Source organism: Macaca nemestrina, chromosome 13 (genome assembly GCF_043159975.1).
Source record: "Macaca nemestrina isolate mMacNem1 chromosome 13, mMacNem.hap1, whole genome shotgun sequence".
Lineage (NCBI taxonomy): Eukaryota > Metazoa > Chordata > Mammalia > Primates > Cercopithecidae > Macaca > Macaca nemestrina.
In genome coordinates this window covers 22184450-22202128 of record NC_092137.1, presented here as the reverse complement: position 1 = coordinate 22202128, position 17679 = coordinate 22184450, and positions in this window count along the sequence as shown.

The following is a 17679-nucleotide window of genomic DNA, read 5'->3' as shown; positions in this document are numbered from 1 at the left end:
CCTCTGACATGCCCTGGGGACATTTTCCCCATTGTCTTGGGGATTAACATTTGGCTCCTCATTACTTATGTAAATTTCTGCAGCTGGCTTGAATTTCTCCTTAGAAAATGAGATTTTCTTTTTTATCACATTTTTGGGCTGCAAATTTTTCAAATTTTTATCCTCTGCTTCCCTTATAAAGCTGAATGCTTTTAACAACACCCAAGTCACCTCTTGAATGCTTTGCTACTTATAAATTTCTTCTACCAGATACCCTAAATTATCCCTCACAAGTTCAAAGTTCCATAAATCTCTAAGGCAGGGGCAAATGCCACCAGTGTCTTTGCTAAAACATAAGAGTCACCTTTGTTCCAGTTCCCAACAAGTTCCAGATCTCCATCTGAGACCTCCTCAGTCTGGGCTTTATTGTTCATATCACTCTCATCATTTTTGTCAAAGCCATTCAACAAGTCTCTAGGAAGTGCCAAACTTTCCCACATTTTCCTGTCTTCTGAGCCCTCCAAAGTGTTCCAAACTTTTCCTGTTAAACAGTTCCAAAGTTGCTTCCATATTTTTGGGTATCTTTTCAATAGCACCCCACTCTCAGTACCAATTTATTGTATTAGTCCATTTTCACGTTGCTGATAAAGACATATCCGAGACTGGCAATTTGCAAGAGAAAGAGGTTTCATGGACTTTCATGTGGCTGGGGAAGCCTCACAATCATGGCAGAAGGCAAGGAGGAGCAAGTCACATCTTACACGAATGGCAATAGGCAAAAAGAGAGCTTGTGCGGGAAAACTCCCAATTTTAAAACCATCAGATCTTGTGAGACTCATTCATTATCACGAGAACAGCACAGGAAAGACCTGCCCCCATAATTCAATCACCTCTCACTAGTTTCCTCCCTTGACATGTGGGAATTGTGTGAGTTACAATTCAAGATTATTTTTGGGTGGGGACACAGCTAAACCATATCATGACTTAATACAACTTGGTGGCTTAAAACAACAAGTTTATTTTCTCACAGTTCTGAAATCCAGAAATTCAAAACCAAAAGTTAGAGTGCACCATAATCCAGAATAGTTTATCATGAGATTCTTACCTAAATCTGTAAATATCGTATTTCCAAATAAAGTTACATCCTGAGATTCTGGACGAACATGAATTTTTAGGAGATGTTATTCAACTCACTCTAAGTTGCCCTCTGTCTTCCTCAAATTCCTTAATTTTCTATATGCAAACCACATTCACCCTGTCTCAATATCCTGAATAGTCTTAACTAATTCCAGAATCAACTCTCACTCCTAAATCTGATATAACATCATCTGCTAACTAATTCCCAAGTCTCACTGTCCAACTCATCTAAATCAGGTATAGGTTGTACTTTGTGTGTGATCCATCTTGGGACAAAATCCCTTTCTATCTCCAACTCTTGAAATTACAAAACAACTTTTCTGCTTCCAAAATACAATGGTTGGATGGTTATGTGATAGACATTTCCACTTCAAAAGGGAGATATTGGAAGTAGTAAGGGTCACTGGTTCCAAGCAAGACTGAAACCTAACAAAGCAAATTTTATTATGTTTCAGGGCCTGAAAATGATCCTCTTTATCTTGATGCTCTTTCCTCTGAAATTGTGGTGGTGGCAGCCTCATTCTCTGAGCCCAAGTCTTTGTCATTGGAATCGGGTCTCCTTTTTCAAGAAAAAAGAAAAAGGAGACCTGATTTCAAAGACGTGTGGCAGTTGAGTAGCTCTATCAGCCTGCTTTCTACCTATAGAATTTCAAAAGTCTAATTACCTTCATTTGTTTTATCTGTCTCTGTCAGTCCAGGTGCACCTTGTGTTCTCCCTTCCCCAAGGATAATCTCAATAACTGATCCTCCTGTATATGTTAAGAGGATAAACACCATTCAACAAAATGGTTTACCAGTGATCCTTTTTGAATAATCCCATCTGTATTTCTGATTTGTGCTAAAATGGTTGATCAGATCCATGAGTGACACAACTAATCTTTCAACAAAAAGCTGTTGCTATGGTTTGGGTGTGTCTTCCAAAAGTTCATGTGTTGAAAAGATAATTGCCATTATAGTAATATTAAAAGAGATGGTTCCTTTAAGAGGTGATTAGACTATGAGGGTGCCACTCTCAGGAATGGATTGATGCCTTTGTCTCAGAAGGGGATTGATTATTGCAGGAGTAGACGCCCTTAAAAAAGATTATTTCAGGTCCCATTTTGTTTTTCTCTGTTTAGCATGCAAGCTTCTGCCTTTTTCATTCTGCCATGGGATGACCCTCACCAGATACTGGCACCATGCTCTTGAACTGCTCAGCCTTCAGAATTATAAGCCAAATAAAGTTCCGTTCTTTATAACTTACTCAGTCTGTGATATTCTGTTATAGCAGCAGAAAACAGACTAAGACAGCTGTCCAGCCACATTCTTGGCATTCTCCCCAGAGTATGCTTTCTCAACAGTACATTTCCTAATTTAGCATCCTTTGAAATCCGGATAGACCAAGGAACTCACAAGTCTCAAATTGATGGTTCCTCTTTGCTTAACAGTTCCTTCCTCAATTTATCTCTTCCTTTTCACATTTTACTCTAAACAGAAAGGAGAAATCAGACCACACCTTGCTTGGAAATCTCCTCAGCTATATATACAATTTTATCACTTACAAGTTCTGCTTTCCACCCAACTGTAAAATGTAATTAAGCCAAGTTTTCTCTCACTTTATAATAAGAATCTCCTTTCCTCCAGTGTCCACTAACGTATTTCTCATTTCTGACACCTCACTAGAAATACCTTTAACCTTTATATTTCTATGATTTTGTTTACAATGATATAAGTTTTCTCCAAGACAACAGCTTTCCCTACCATGATCCTCATCTCCATCTAAGCCCTCACCAGTATTGCCTACATTATCTATATTTCTGCCAACATTCTCTTCAATGCAATCTAGGCTATTTTCACCGTGCATCCAAAAATGCTTCCAGTTTCTATCCATTTCCCAATCCCAAAGCCACTTACATATTTGTGGGTATGCGTTATAGCAGCAACCCATTTCCCAGTACTAAAATATGTAGTAGTATTTTTAGGGTTGCCATAACTTATTACCACAACTTGGTGGCTTAAAATAACAGAAATTCATTTTCCCACAGTTCTGAAGTCCAGAAGGTCAATCATAATGTTGCCAGGGCCTTACTTGCTCTGAAAGTATAGGAGAATCCTTCCTTGCCTCTTCCATCTTATGGTGATTCCTGGTTTTCCATATCTTGTGGCGGCATGACATCAGTCTCTGCTTCCATTTTCATATGATATCACCACTGTGTGTCACTGTGTGCATCAAACAAACATCCTTCTCCCTTCTGTTAAAAAGTTACCAGTCACTGGATTTAGGACCCACTCTGAATACAGTATAATTTTATCTTCACATATGTATTTAAATCTGCAAATATTTATTTCCAAATAAGGTCATATTCTAAGATTAAAGTGGATATGAATTTTGGAGATATGCTATTCAACTCACTATCCTATATGAGTTATATCTCAACTTTAAAAACTGATATTAACAAAATATTAATAAGATGCTTAGTTCAGATACTATAATTACATTGAAACCTTTATCCAACATTAGGAGGCAAATTTTATTAAATTTTATACTTTCAATGTCTGACACAAAAAAGTGCATTGGGGAAATAATTATTAATTTGATGACTTTATTGGCTAGAGGAAGGAAAAAAAGTACACTGAATCACAACAATCATGGAGCTAATTGTTTTAACCATGCCTCAAACCAATAAGCAATTTAATCATGTTTGAAGGTTTAATATGTTTTTAGTGAAGTATTTTAAAAGAAATTATATGGTCTCCTTCCTGTGGCCAAATTTGCATTATTTCAAATTATTATTTGAGTACTATGTGTCAGGCACTGTGTCAAGCATGTCCACTGCCTTGGTCTGTTCAGGCTGCTACAACGAAGGACCTCAGACTGGGTAATTTATAAACAATAGGAATTTATTGCTCTGGAAGCTAGTTCTGGAAGCTAGGAAGTCCAAGATCAAGACACTAACAGATTTAGTGTTTGATGAAGGCCCATTGCTCACAGATGGCAACTTCTATGTGCCCTCACATGGCAGAAGGGTTGAACAAGCTCCTTGGGACCTCTTTTATAAGGGCACTAATCGAACTCATGAAGACTCCGCCATCATGACCTAATCACCTTCCAAAGACCCCACCTTCTAACATCACCATGGAGATTAGCTTTCAATGTATGAATTTTGGGGGAGTACAAACATTCATACTATAAAATTCACTTAGTTCTCACAATTTTATAAGATACATACTCAAGTAATCTTAATTTTATGGAAAAAAAAAAAACAAAAAAACAAAACCTCTGAGACTTTGAGAAGCCAAACAACTCTCTCCTGTTCATATAACTATTAAATGAGTTTTGAATTTATTTACCATTGACATGGATTTCAATTCAATGCATCTTTCTTGCTCATCCACAATGTGTAAGTCTCTATCTGATTGAAGAGTAATTAATATTTCTAAAGAAAAGCTTCTCTTTCTGGTGATACATATTCCTCTTTTAACATGACAAATTTCAGGATCTAATAGTATTATTGAATTGCCATTTGGTTATGCTTTTCACATTTCAATGCACATTTTAATGCATTTTCATTTGATTCCCACAGCAACACTGAAACAAGGTTTAATAGGAATTATTATCCCCATATTATAAATGAAGAAAAAAAAGGTTTATATAGAGGTTATTCAGCTAGCCCATGGGCTTACATTTACTATAAAGCTTACTCAATTGGCTCCAAGGCCAGATGCATAATCCACAGTATTATGTCTCTCTAAGTTTCTAATGTTTCATTAAAGCCTTGAATAATTCATACAAGTAAACTTTATTAATAATGATTGCTCCTCTCTGTCAGATAAAGAAACACTACAAAGTTCTCTATTTTTATCTCACATAAATTGTTCAACTCTGGGCTGTCCTCGCAAATTTCATTGTCCATCATTACAATGCTGCCCCAGATCTCAGGGGAGAGAAACTTTCCATTCCTTCAATAACCTAAGGGTAGAAGGAACTAGAGGATACATTGCCCAAACAATTAGAAATGGAGACCTAAGAGATTCTGATTGAACACACACTAAAAGGGGGTGACAGACTTAATGTATTAGGAAAACTGAGACAAGAATTGAATTTATTCCATGCCATTCTCTTCCAGCTCTAAAGAGAGTCAAAGCTAAGATATCAGTGTTGGCAGTAAGAAAGAAGAGTTGAGCTAGCATGTACAATTAGGGAGGAGAAGGAAATTGTTGTAAGCATAAAATTTACAACTCTAAAGGGTTCAATGGAGCTCCCTTGGGCAATTAATACAGGTTCCACACAAACATGCACTGGCAGATAAGTGGTTCTGCACCCAACCTTTCCTGAGAGAGATGGATAATTTTAGAAACTTTGGGTGATCTGGGAGTAGGGGCCCCTCGGACAGAGTGACTGAATGGGAAATATGAATTGCAAAGACATAATGTCAGAGCAGTTTGAGTTAAAAATGCATAGTTCAAAAGACTCTCAGAGAAGATGGCCTTTTACTAATGGGAGATTGTAACTAGAGCTTAGGGTTCTGAAATGTTTACCTTGAAAGTAAGACTGGCAAAGTCCCTGTGATGTCAAGGAGTTTAGAGCAAAGCCTTAAAACTTCCTGGCTGTAAGGCTGCAGCAGTCTACCATTTTATTGTGAAATATTCCTTTGGTTTTACTAATAAAAATTAATGAGTTTCCAAAATTTCCTTTTCAGTCCGTAAGTGCTTAATTGACTGGAGCTGAGCTGTTCCTCAGGGCTCCACCCACTGTGGGGTAGAGTAATTTTTTTTTATCCAATCATTATAGAAAACCTGTCTAAATTTCCTTTATGCTCATAGAATATTTCAGCAAATTTTAATTCTTAATATATTCTCTTTAAAGTATTAAAACTATCGCAAAATATGTGAATTTGGCTTAAAAATGATCAGACTCAAAATTCTATAAGCTATATTCATGATTGTAATTTTTACTAAAAGAGAACCTTTATGTTCATTTTTTTAACTTCTCAAAAATCTTGCCATACATTTTTAAAATACTTGAAGTAATGTATAGATTGAGCGGATTGATCATCCACTAAACTGTTCTCAGCTAGATGCTGAAAACCTAGTGGGCAATTAAGTTTGTATTAAGTAAATGAATGAATTAAGCAAGAACACATTTAGTACATCAAGATTTGCAAAGATCTGGCTTTCAGGAAGGCTTTGGATTTTGTTAATGCATTCAGGACACCAAGCACTACATCATCAGGAGAAAACACTGTGTTTGATTTTCATAAGGCACATTATTAAGAAATTTACGGTGCTTAAGGTCATACTTAGACACACATAGTATATACTTAATGAATTTCTCAGAATCCCGAAGGTCGGGTGGAATTAGCCACATGTTGCTGTGAAGGAAAATCAAGCTCAGAGAGAGTCAAATAAGTCCCCAAGTTTCTACAGCTAGAAAGTAGCTGAGCCTCTATTGATCTCCAGTTCTCCACTCCATGGTAATCTAAAGCCTAGTCTCTTTCTAGCAGGTCAGGGTATTTCTCCCTGAATTACCATTTTATGAGGCTTGGAGAAAAATCTTGTTGAGTTTCTACATTTTGGATTTCAGGATAAATGTTTTTACTGTATCAGAGCTGAATTCCCACTTGTGTTATCATCCCTGTAGCCTTTTCACAAAACAATGAACTGGACATACTATCCCAGATCCTTTTGCTCACATTCGTATTCTAGTAGCAGAATGAATCCATGTTCAGTCTCCTTGTAAACATAACAAAACTGCCCTTTCATTTGGACAGTGCCTCAGAACAAGTGATTTTTTTTTTTTTTTTTTTTTTTTTTTTTCTGTGACAGGGTTTATGATTTTGGTCTGGTGAATGAATACAATTGAAGACTTAGAGGATTTGGCTGTTCTTATGTCTTAAATGTAAAATGTTTCTAAAGCCAGTGTTCCTGCCTCACAAATGATAGGCGAAGTGTGCAGCACTGTGATACCAAAGCTTAATATGGCCAGGCCTTGAACTTTCTGTCTCCATCTGACTTTGTAACATTTAGCGGCTAGAATACAAAACGGTCTGCCACGGCTCTGCCTCCCAGGTGTCGGAAAGAGCAAATGCTGAAGGACTTTCAACTCAGTGGGCTTCACACAAACTGTACCCCAGAGAGAAAATCTAAGCAGTGCTTCAGGCAGGTGCATGATGTGGTTCAGAGGCAGAAAACATTTGATTCATGAGCAGGAGGCACTAAAATAGAGCTTTGGGAAGAAAGAAGGGATCAAGCAATGATGGGAGCAATATTGCCTCTGAGTTCCAACATTTGCACTGCTTCAGTGGCCATCTCTTTCCTGGGGCTTAAGGTTCAGCGAATAGCAGAGAGATCAGGTGAGGCAGAGGGTGCAATATAAGCACACCAACTCCAAACAACCTGAAGAGGGGAGGGGTATTACTCCTTCCAAGCAGAAAAGGAAGGATACTTGCAGCCCCCAAAAAGAAGAAATTCCCAGGAACCTGTGGTTGGCTCAAAGGGCAAAAAGGCATTATATCCACACGGCTTTTCTAATTTCCTTGCAGAGCAGAAAAATAAGTTGTTGCTTTTAGTCCTCCTGTTCTCCCTTTCCCCCCCTCCCCCTCCTCTTCTCCCTTCTTTTCTTTTTTATTTTTTGTTTTATAACAGGCTTGGCAGAATTCGTAAGTTTTTTAAACACACCCTGCAGGTAAAAATTAATTTGTATGTTACTCTCTAATAAGATGATTGGGTTTTACAGTGATTGATGAGACTAGGACTGTCTTCAGGGTTTTGGAGAGAATGTTCTGGATTCAGGAACAGCCTGATGGTTTGTATTTGCTCACTAGAGGGCCCTAGCCCTCTTTTTAAGGGCAGAACTCGTTAATGTGAATACTATGTAGTCAGAAATCTCTTATTCCCTGTCCTTCCCATCATTTCATAATGAAGACTCTGACTTGAACCTACGGATTTAAAAGGCAGTCAGTAGGGGACCTGTAACAATGAAAAGAGAACTCCATTAACGTCAACAGAAATTTAGGTGTACCAAGCACTTTGCTTAGCTTGCAGGTAGTAGCTGCCGATCCAAAAGTGGATTTTACATGGGATGACCTTTATGTGCGTTTTTTTTGTTTGTTTTTTGTTTTTTTTGAAATGGAGTCTCATTCTCCGCCTCCTGGGTTCCAGCAGTTCTCCTGCCTCAGCCTCCTGAGTACCTGGGATTACAGGCATGTGCCACCACATCCGGCTAATTTTTTTTTGTATTTTTTTTGGTAGAGATGGAATTTCACCATGTTGGCCAGGCTGTTCTAGAACTCCTAACCTCAGGTGATCCACTTACCTCGGCCTCCCAAAGTGTTGGGAGCCACCACCCCTGGCTGGGGATGGCCTTTGTAGAATATTTATTCTATATGTATTTATTTCATTTTATTTGGAAGTATCGGTCACATTAGTCTCCAGAACACAACTCCTTTAAGAAGTAGTCTGATTTGGCAGAATAAGCTGTGAGACCACTGTGATCTTTTTTAATTATTGATCTTTGTTAATATAGATCTTGCCAAAGATTGTGCATCCAGTGGGTTAACATTGCTTGCAGTATTGATCCTTTCATCCCCTATGGAGGCCAGAACAGGCCTAGAGGCAGCCAAAGCCCATGGGCTAGTCACCTCTAACCTCAAACAGCCTCATCAAATTACCACAGTGTACTGTGCAAATATTATCATGTTCGGTGTGTACTAATATTGTTAAACTCTGTGATACCTTGTAAACTCTAGACTAGTCATTTTGAAGTCAATAGACTTGTCAAAAAATAACAAAGAAAACAGTGATGAGAACGTTTCTTCTATACTTAATTTGTATGAATTTTTATCATGAAAGGACGACGAATTTTGTCAATTGCTTTTTCTGCAACTATTGAGACAATCATGATTTTCATCCTTTATTCTGTTAAGGCAGTGTTTCCTGTTTATAGATTTGTTTATGTTGAGCCATCTTTACATCTGTGGAATAAATCTTAATTGATCGTGGTGAATGATCCTTTTAATGTACTCTTGAATTCAGTTTGCTAGAATCTTGTTGAGGATTTTTGCATCTATGTTCATCAGTGCCTGTAGCTTTCTTTTGGTACAGTGTTCTTGCCTGGCTCTGGAATCAGGGCAACTCTGGCCATGTAAAATGAGTTTGGAAGTATTCCGTCGTCTTCAATTTTTTTTGAAGGAGTTTAAATATTAGCCCTTTTAAAAATACTTGTTAGAATTCAACAGTGGAGCCTCTGGTCCTGGGCTTTTTATTTATTTATTTATTTATTTTTGGGTGGGAGACTTTTAGTTACTGATTCAACCTCCTTACTCATTATTAGTCTGTTTAGATTTTCTAAAAGTCTTCATAGTTTGTATATGTCTACGGATTAATGTTTTTGTTTTTGTTTTTGTTTTGAGACGGAGTCTCGCTCTGTCGCCCAGGCTGGAGTGCAGTGCTCACTGCAAGCTCCGCCTACTGGGTTCACACCATTCTGCTGCCTCAGCCTCCCGAGTAGCTGGGACTACAGGCACCCGCCACCACGCCCGGCTAGTTTTTTGTATTTTTAGTAGAGAGGGGATTTCACTGTGTTAGCCAGGATGGTCTCGATCTCCTGACCTCATGATCCGCCTGCCTCCGCCTCCCAAAGTGCTGGGATTACAGGCATGTAATTACAGGGATTACAGGTGGATTACATCCACCGCTCCCAGCTGGATTAATGTATTTTTACAGGATATTTCACGTTTTGCATATAATTATGGATACTTGTCTCATAATCTTTTGCATTTCTGTGGTATGAGTTGTAATGTTCCCTCTTTCGTTTATTATTTTATTTGAGTTTTTTTTTCCTTTTCTCTGTTAGTCTACGTAAAACTTTTTCAATTTTATTTATCTTTGCAAAAAGCCAAATGATTTGTTTCCTGGATCCTGCTTTTTCTAGTCTCTATATCATTTATTTCTGCTTTGATCCCTGTTTTTTCTCTGCTTCCTCTGGGTTTAGTTTGTTCTTCTTTTTCTAGTTTGTTGAGGTGTAACATTATCTTGTCTATTTGAAATTTTTTTATTGATAATATTTGAACATATTTATCAGATACATGCATTTTTGATACATGCAATGTGTAATAATTAGGGTGATTGGGATATCATCACTTCAAATATTTATTTTTTTGTGATGGGATTATTCTAAATCTTCTTTTCTACCTATTTTGAACTATACTATAAATTTAGTTAACTATAGTCACCCTACTGTGTTATCAAATGGAAAAACTTATTCCTTCAATTTAAATGTATTTTGTACTCATTAACCAACTTTATCCCCTCTGCCCCCTATACTTCTCAGCTGCTGGTGACCACCATTCTTATCTCTACCTCCATGCTTCTCATTACCTATATGAGATCAAGTTTTTTCTTTTTTTAGCTCCCACATATGAGTGAGAATATATGCTATTTATCTTTCTGTGCCTGACTTACTTCTCTTAATACCCACAGATAACATTATACTAAATGGTGAAAAGTTGAAAGCTTTCCCTCTAAGAGCAAGACAGGATAAGGATACTTAATCTCATCATTTCTATTCAACACAGTACTGAAAGTCCTAGCTGGAGCAATTGGCCAAGAGGATGAAATAAAGACATCAAAATCGGGAAGAAAGGAATTCAATTGTCTCTGATGCAGACAACATGATCTTATATATTGAAAACCTTAAAAACTACTGAAATAAAAAAAAAAAAAACCTGTTACAAATAAGAAATGTCCTGAGTAAAGTTGCAAAAAATAAAATCAACAAAGAAAAATCAGGATCATTTCTATACACTAACAATGACTGTCTGAAAAAAAAATCAAGAGAGCGATGCCATTTACAGTAGCTACAAAATAAAATACTTAGGAATACATTTACCCAAGGAAATAAAAGACTTGTACACAAAAAACTGTGAAACACTGATGACAGACATTAAAGAAGATAGAAACATAGGAAAACATAGGAAAAAAAGTATCCTATGTTCATGGATTGGAAGGATTAATATTATTAAAATGCCCATTTGAACATTATTAAATTAACCAAAGTCATCTACAAATTTAATACAAACCTATCTGAATTTCAAAGTCATTTTTTGCAGAAATAAAAAAAGCAGTCATAAAATTAATGTCAAACCACAAATGACCCCAAATAACAAAAACAATCTTGAGCAAAAAGAACAAAGTTGGAGACATCACAATCTCTGATTTCAAAATATCATACAAATCTATAGCAATCAATACAGCATGGTGGTGCCATAAAAACAGAAACATACACCAACAACATAATTGATAGCACAGAAACAAGTTTGTGCATTTATGGTCAATAGATTTTTCACAAAGATGCAAAGAATGCACAATGGGAAAGGACAATCTCTTTAATAAACTGTTGGGAAAATGGATATTCACATGCAGAAGAATATGAAACACTTATTCCACACCATATACAAAAATCTACTCAAAATGGATTGAAGACTTACATGTAAGACCTGAATCTGTGCAACGATTAGAAGAAAATATAGGGAGAAAGCTCCATGATTTTGGTCTGGGCAATAATTTTCTTTTAATATTCCCAAACCATAAGTAACAAGAGCAAAAATTGACACATGGGATTGAATCACATTAAAAAGCTTCTGCATGGCAAAGTACACAACCTACAGAATGAAGCAACAACCTATAGAATGGATGAAAATATTTGAAAACCATTTATCTTCCTTTTTAAAAAAATTTGAGACACGATCTGCTCTGTCACCCAATCTAGAGTGCAGTGATACAATCATGGCTCACTGCAGCCTTGAACTCTTGGGCTCAAGTGATCCTCCCATCTTGACCTCCCAAAGTGCTGGGATTACAGGCCTGAGCTACCATACCTGGCCCAAACCACACACCTGATAAGGGGTTAATACCTAGAATATATAAGAAATTCACACCACTCATTACCAAAAAAACAAATAACCAGATTTTTAAAATAGGCAAAGGACCTGAATAGACATTTCTCAAAAGAAGACAAACAAGCAGCCAACAGATACATTTTTTTAAATGGTCAACACCACTAATCATCAAGAAAATGCAAATTAAAATTATAATGAGATATTACCTCACACCTGTTAGGATGGCTGATATAAACAGGATGAAAGATAAGTGTTGAGGAGGATGTTCAGAAAAGGAAACCTTTGCACACTGTTGGTGAGAATGTAAGTTATTGAAAACAGACATTATGGAAAACAGTATGGAGATTCCTCAAAAAATTAAACATAGAACTACTATATAATCCAGTATCTTGCTTTTGGGTGTATGTCCAAAAGGAAATAAAATAAGTATGATGAAGAGATAGCTGTATTTCCATGGCGTTGCAGCATGATATGCATAGTTAAGATACAGAGTCAAACTCTGTCCCACAACAAATGAATAGATAAAGAAAATATGGCATATATGCAGTGGAATACTATTCAGCCTTAATAAAAGAAGAAAATACTGTTATTTGCATCAACATGGATGAACCTGGAGGGCATTGTGTTATATGAAATAATCCATGCACAGAAGATTAATATCACATGATCCTACTTATATGTGGAGTCTAAAAGAGGTGAACTCATAAAAGCAGAGAATGGAATATTGGTTTCCCAGGGTGTTAGGGGGTCATTGAGGAAATATTGATCAAATGATAGAAAATTTCAGTTAGATAGGAGGAATAAGTTCAAAAGATTTATGGTACAACATGACTGTAGTTAATAAACTTTTTTTAATTGTTGAGAGAAGATTTTAAGTGTTCTTACTACCAAAAATAAGTACCTGGGGTAATGCATACGTTAATTAGCTCAATTTAGCCATTCCACAATATTTCAAAACATTATATACAATAAAACAGTTTGTATTTTTTTTGTTGTTGTTAAAAAATAATATAGTGACAGGTTTTTCTGTTCTGCAGACAGGACCCATACTGGTTTAAAAGGCTAATTTTGTCAAAGTATCTTGAAGCTGTATTTACTTCAGTGTTGATCCACAAGCACACTCTCAGCCTCCAGATAGTGATGCTGGCTATGGCTTTGTGAGTAGAAGTAAGTCCATACCCCAAAACAAGCATCACTTTTAATGGCAAAAAACACAATTGCTTTTGTGCCAGTCTAATAGGAACTGTTTTATAACTTTGGTTTTCTCCTCATAAAATATTATCTGTTCAAGGATTATTGTTATTGATACTTACAGATGGATTATTCATTTTAATTACTTAAAGTTATACAGCTGAATGTATCTATTTTATTCCATTATTGATGGACAAATAGTCTCTCTAAATTTGCACTGTAATTGGCCATGTTGCTATGAATCTCCATGGGTAAATATGGAAATCCTTAACTGAAAAAGTTCACACCTGGAGTATGCAACTGTCTTCCTCAGGAGTGTTTGAAAACGTATATGTTCAGTTTGTTCATCAAGATGGCTGAGAGATGCTGCTGGAAATTGGTACTAGGAGGTAAGGGATCCTTAACATCCTGCAATAAATATCTAAAACATGAAAGAATTAGCCATCCAAAACAACAAAACTTTCCTTGTGCATAAACAGCACTCTGGGTTGTGTGTGTGCTTAGAAGTGAAATTGTTGAATGAGGTGGATTTAGTTAGGTTGTTGCTTACCTTCTATTTTAAACTTCTCCTGTTTACTTGACCATCTCACAATACCTGGGAAGTTATATACTCACTTCTGTCTGTAGTTGCAGATGTGATTTAGATTTCCCAGTTAGATGCTCACGTGGAGATTTGGAAGGAAAAAAATGAGGTGAAAGCTGGGCTGCTCTGCTAAGTAGGCACAGAGACATTTTACTTATATTTTTCCAGCATCAGACTATGTCCCCCTTTCCACTGTCCCACCCACAGGCAGGATGCAGAACACATTATTTTGCCTATGAACTAGCTGATGTGTTGCGGCCCTGGTGCTGACATTGTGACAGCATCGTGCCCCTGGGATAACAGCTATCTAGTAGTATATTTCATTGGACCACATCCTGATTCCCCACTGAACTCATTGTGGCAGGGACAGCAGCATCCTCGGTAAGCCAGATAACAGAGATTGCCTAGAAGTGATTCTTAAAAATCCTGCCTAGGGTCTCTTCCTTCATACTCTCTGAAAATGTTATATGCCTCTACATTCATGTTTTGAATTGCTATCTGTTTCGGATATCTGCATGTGTTTTCATAGTAGTCAACTGAACCATGGCTGAAGCACTGGGTTTTAGGAAGCACATACCTTTGCACTAGATTTTGTCATACTGCTCTTCCAGATAATTTGATCAATTTATACCACCATGTATATGAGTTTCTATTTCCTCACACCCTAACCAACGTTTGAAATTGTGATATTACTACTTCTCCTCCTCCTCATCCTCATAAATATTATAACTATTATCTGTCAATTCAATTATTGTTAAATGACATAATGTCTCTATTTGAGAACCCTGATTATTAATTGTTGAGCACTTTTACACGTTATTTATTTTCCATTTTTGATAAGTGCCTGATTATCTCTCTCATCTATTGTTCTATTGATTTTTTAAAATACTGATATGTAGAAGTTATCAGTACTCTCGTGCCACTGTCCGTCTTTGGCTGGAATCAGCCCAAGAGAGGTGTGATCTCAGGATATGTTAGCAATGGATTTCAGCATTCAGCAGCAGAGGTCCTCAGTCAGTTTTCCTCTCTGTGGTCAGAGGACAGTGCACATTCTTATGGCTGCCACACTCCTCCTCTTGCGCTGTTCAGATCTACATTTTTACATGAGTGTAGGGAGGCGCTCCTCCACGTGCCTTTTGTGGCCCTCTTATCTGAGTAAAAACTCAGAAAAACAAAGTGAATCTGATTAACTAGAGGTCATTGCTGCCGATGATCACAGGTTATCACTGACACTGATTCCCTCCCTTCTCCACTCTCTATATTTCCTTCACCCTCAGCTATCACTTCAGCAGGTTTAGGTGGCTTGTCTGGTGCAACTCACACTTTAATCTCTGAGGGCTCTGAAGTCTTGATAGCCATTCTACTTCCGGGTCTACATTGCTGGACATATCTATGCACAGTTATAATGGAGCAAGGAAGTACCAGGGAGCTTCCCAGTGTATCACCTTGGTTCCACAGGTATTTCTCCTTGCTCCCATCTTGTGTGTAAGGATCGTTATCTCCTGTTGCTTCTGGTTAATTATCCCTGCCAATATGGTGACTCCTTTTATTGCCTGCTGTTCCCTGGGTGGAAGAAGTCCAAAGTGCCCAGGTAGCAGAAGCAACTTTTAATTCAGTAGGATTCTTATCTGTGTTGCCTGGCAAGAGTGTACCTGTTTGGAGACCAGGACCTTCAATCCTGCAGAGCCTAGAGTTATAGGGACGTAAATCATAAATTCCTCCCATGAATCAAAAAGAGCATTGGTAAGTGAGCTATCCATGCTTCCATCTTTCGGTTTCTGAACACACGTATCCTTCCTATAGGGCACAGGGCACCATATAGAGAGATGTCTGCTTTAATAAGTACACTGTGTTCTGAAGCATGGCACCCCGTCATGGACCACTCCAGCTCTCCTTCACTGCCTTCATTTCATGTCAGTCCCCTGATCTGCTGATACATGTATAGGAGGCTTACAGAGTGTTGATCCACAAGCACTTCCTAAGCCTACAGATAGTGATGCTGGCTATGGCTTCATGAGTAGAAGTAAGCCCATACCCCAAAACAAGCATTTGTCATACTTGTGAGGATGAGTAGCACTGTTTTCAGGATAGAAGGTACCCAATGTAATTAATTTCTCACCAAGTAGTCAATCTCCTTGAGGAATAGTGCCATAATGGGTGTTTGGCATTGATCTCTATTACTGAAAATGAAAAATTCAGAGGTGTCAACAGATCTGCCTTGGTTAGTCGGAATTCATCTTGTTGGACCATTTATAACCTGTGACCTTGTCGTCATGATCACCTCATTCATTTATCCATCATGCCCATTGTAGGGTGGCTGATGACAAAGGCTAAGTCACATTGTCTATTTAATGGTTCAGTGTCTTTTCCATGATCTATGCTTTCATGATGGGGTTAATGTGTAATGAAAATATCATTTTGTACCCACTTCCATATGACCATACACATGCTTCTGTCTGGAAGATGTCTCCAAACTTCTAGTTCTTTTCCTCTTATGACCTTGACATGACACAATTTCTCATTCCACAAAAATAGATGACTAGGTTAACTGCTCACAGCTCAGCCCATTTGGAAAATTATCACTCTTGGCTGTTTACAAGGGCCACCGCTGAATGAATATCTGTAGTCACTGACCATTTTCAGTTTGTGCTCTCCCACTAAAGCTGAACTATCCATAAACTAAGTATAGCTGCTTCCTCTTCCTTCAGCTGGTTGCATAGAAACCCCCATATCGCTTTAAGTGCAAGAAGATGGAGAGACACTGGTGCAACTCCAGCAGATGACATAGGGTCTGGAAGTATGTACTCGTGAGCATAACTTGGGCCCTTTGATCTTGCTCAGATTCATTCCTTGATGTGCCATTTTCATTTATGATGGGAAGCTATTGCCAGGCCTATCTGACTTTATGACTTGGTGGATCTGATAGACTCCAACTCAGAATGGGAAATTTCAAAGGCATTGCCACTTTGTGTCTCATGTTCAAGTGTTCTATCTCGAATAGGGCCTAAGGACATGTCAAACTAGGTTTATTTCTTAAAGGGCTTTAATCCTCTGTGGTGGATACCGCGACCCTGTATACCAGGAGAAAGCATTGTGATTCTCCCACTTGAGTTTGCTATGAGCTCCACACCACATTACTTATCAACACCATAATGTCAGCAGAATCACATGGCCCAAGAGGCAGCACTGATGTCACTGCAGCCTGGGTCTACTGCAGTGTTCTCTACTGCAGGAAATCTGAGACGTTTTCATCTTCTCTAGTAATTATTCTTAAGTGTGGATATACTACCTGTGGACCCAAAGGAGTCTACCAGACACTTTGTTTCCTTGTTTTTGGTGGAAGATGCAAGATGCAGCAATTTGTCTTTTACTTTGAAAGGAATGTCATGGCAATCTCCTGAGCAACAAATGCCTCTAAATTTTACTAAAGTGTCAAGTCCCTGAATCTTTGTAGGATTTGTTATTCTCCTTTGAAATGCACATATCTTACAAAGGTCTCCAGAGTACTAGCCACTTCTTTCTTATCTTGCCAACTCAGCATGATGTCATTGGTGTAATGCAGCAGGATGATACTCTTTGATATGTCCAGGTGGTCTAGATCTCTTAGGACTATATTGTGACAGAAGGCAAGAGACTTAACATAGTCCTGAGGCATAATTGTAAATAAATATTATTCTGTACCACATAAATGCAAACTGTTTCTGATCCTCTTAACTAATTTAAATGGAAAAGAACACATTTGCCAAATCAATGGCTATATACCACATATCTGAGGTCTTATTAATCTGTTTCAGCAATGATACCACATCCAGTGCTGCAGCTGCAACTGGGGCTACTGCTTAATTAAGTCTGTCATAGAACACAGTCATTCTCCATGATTCATCCAGTTTCTACAGAGGCCAAATTATTGAA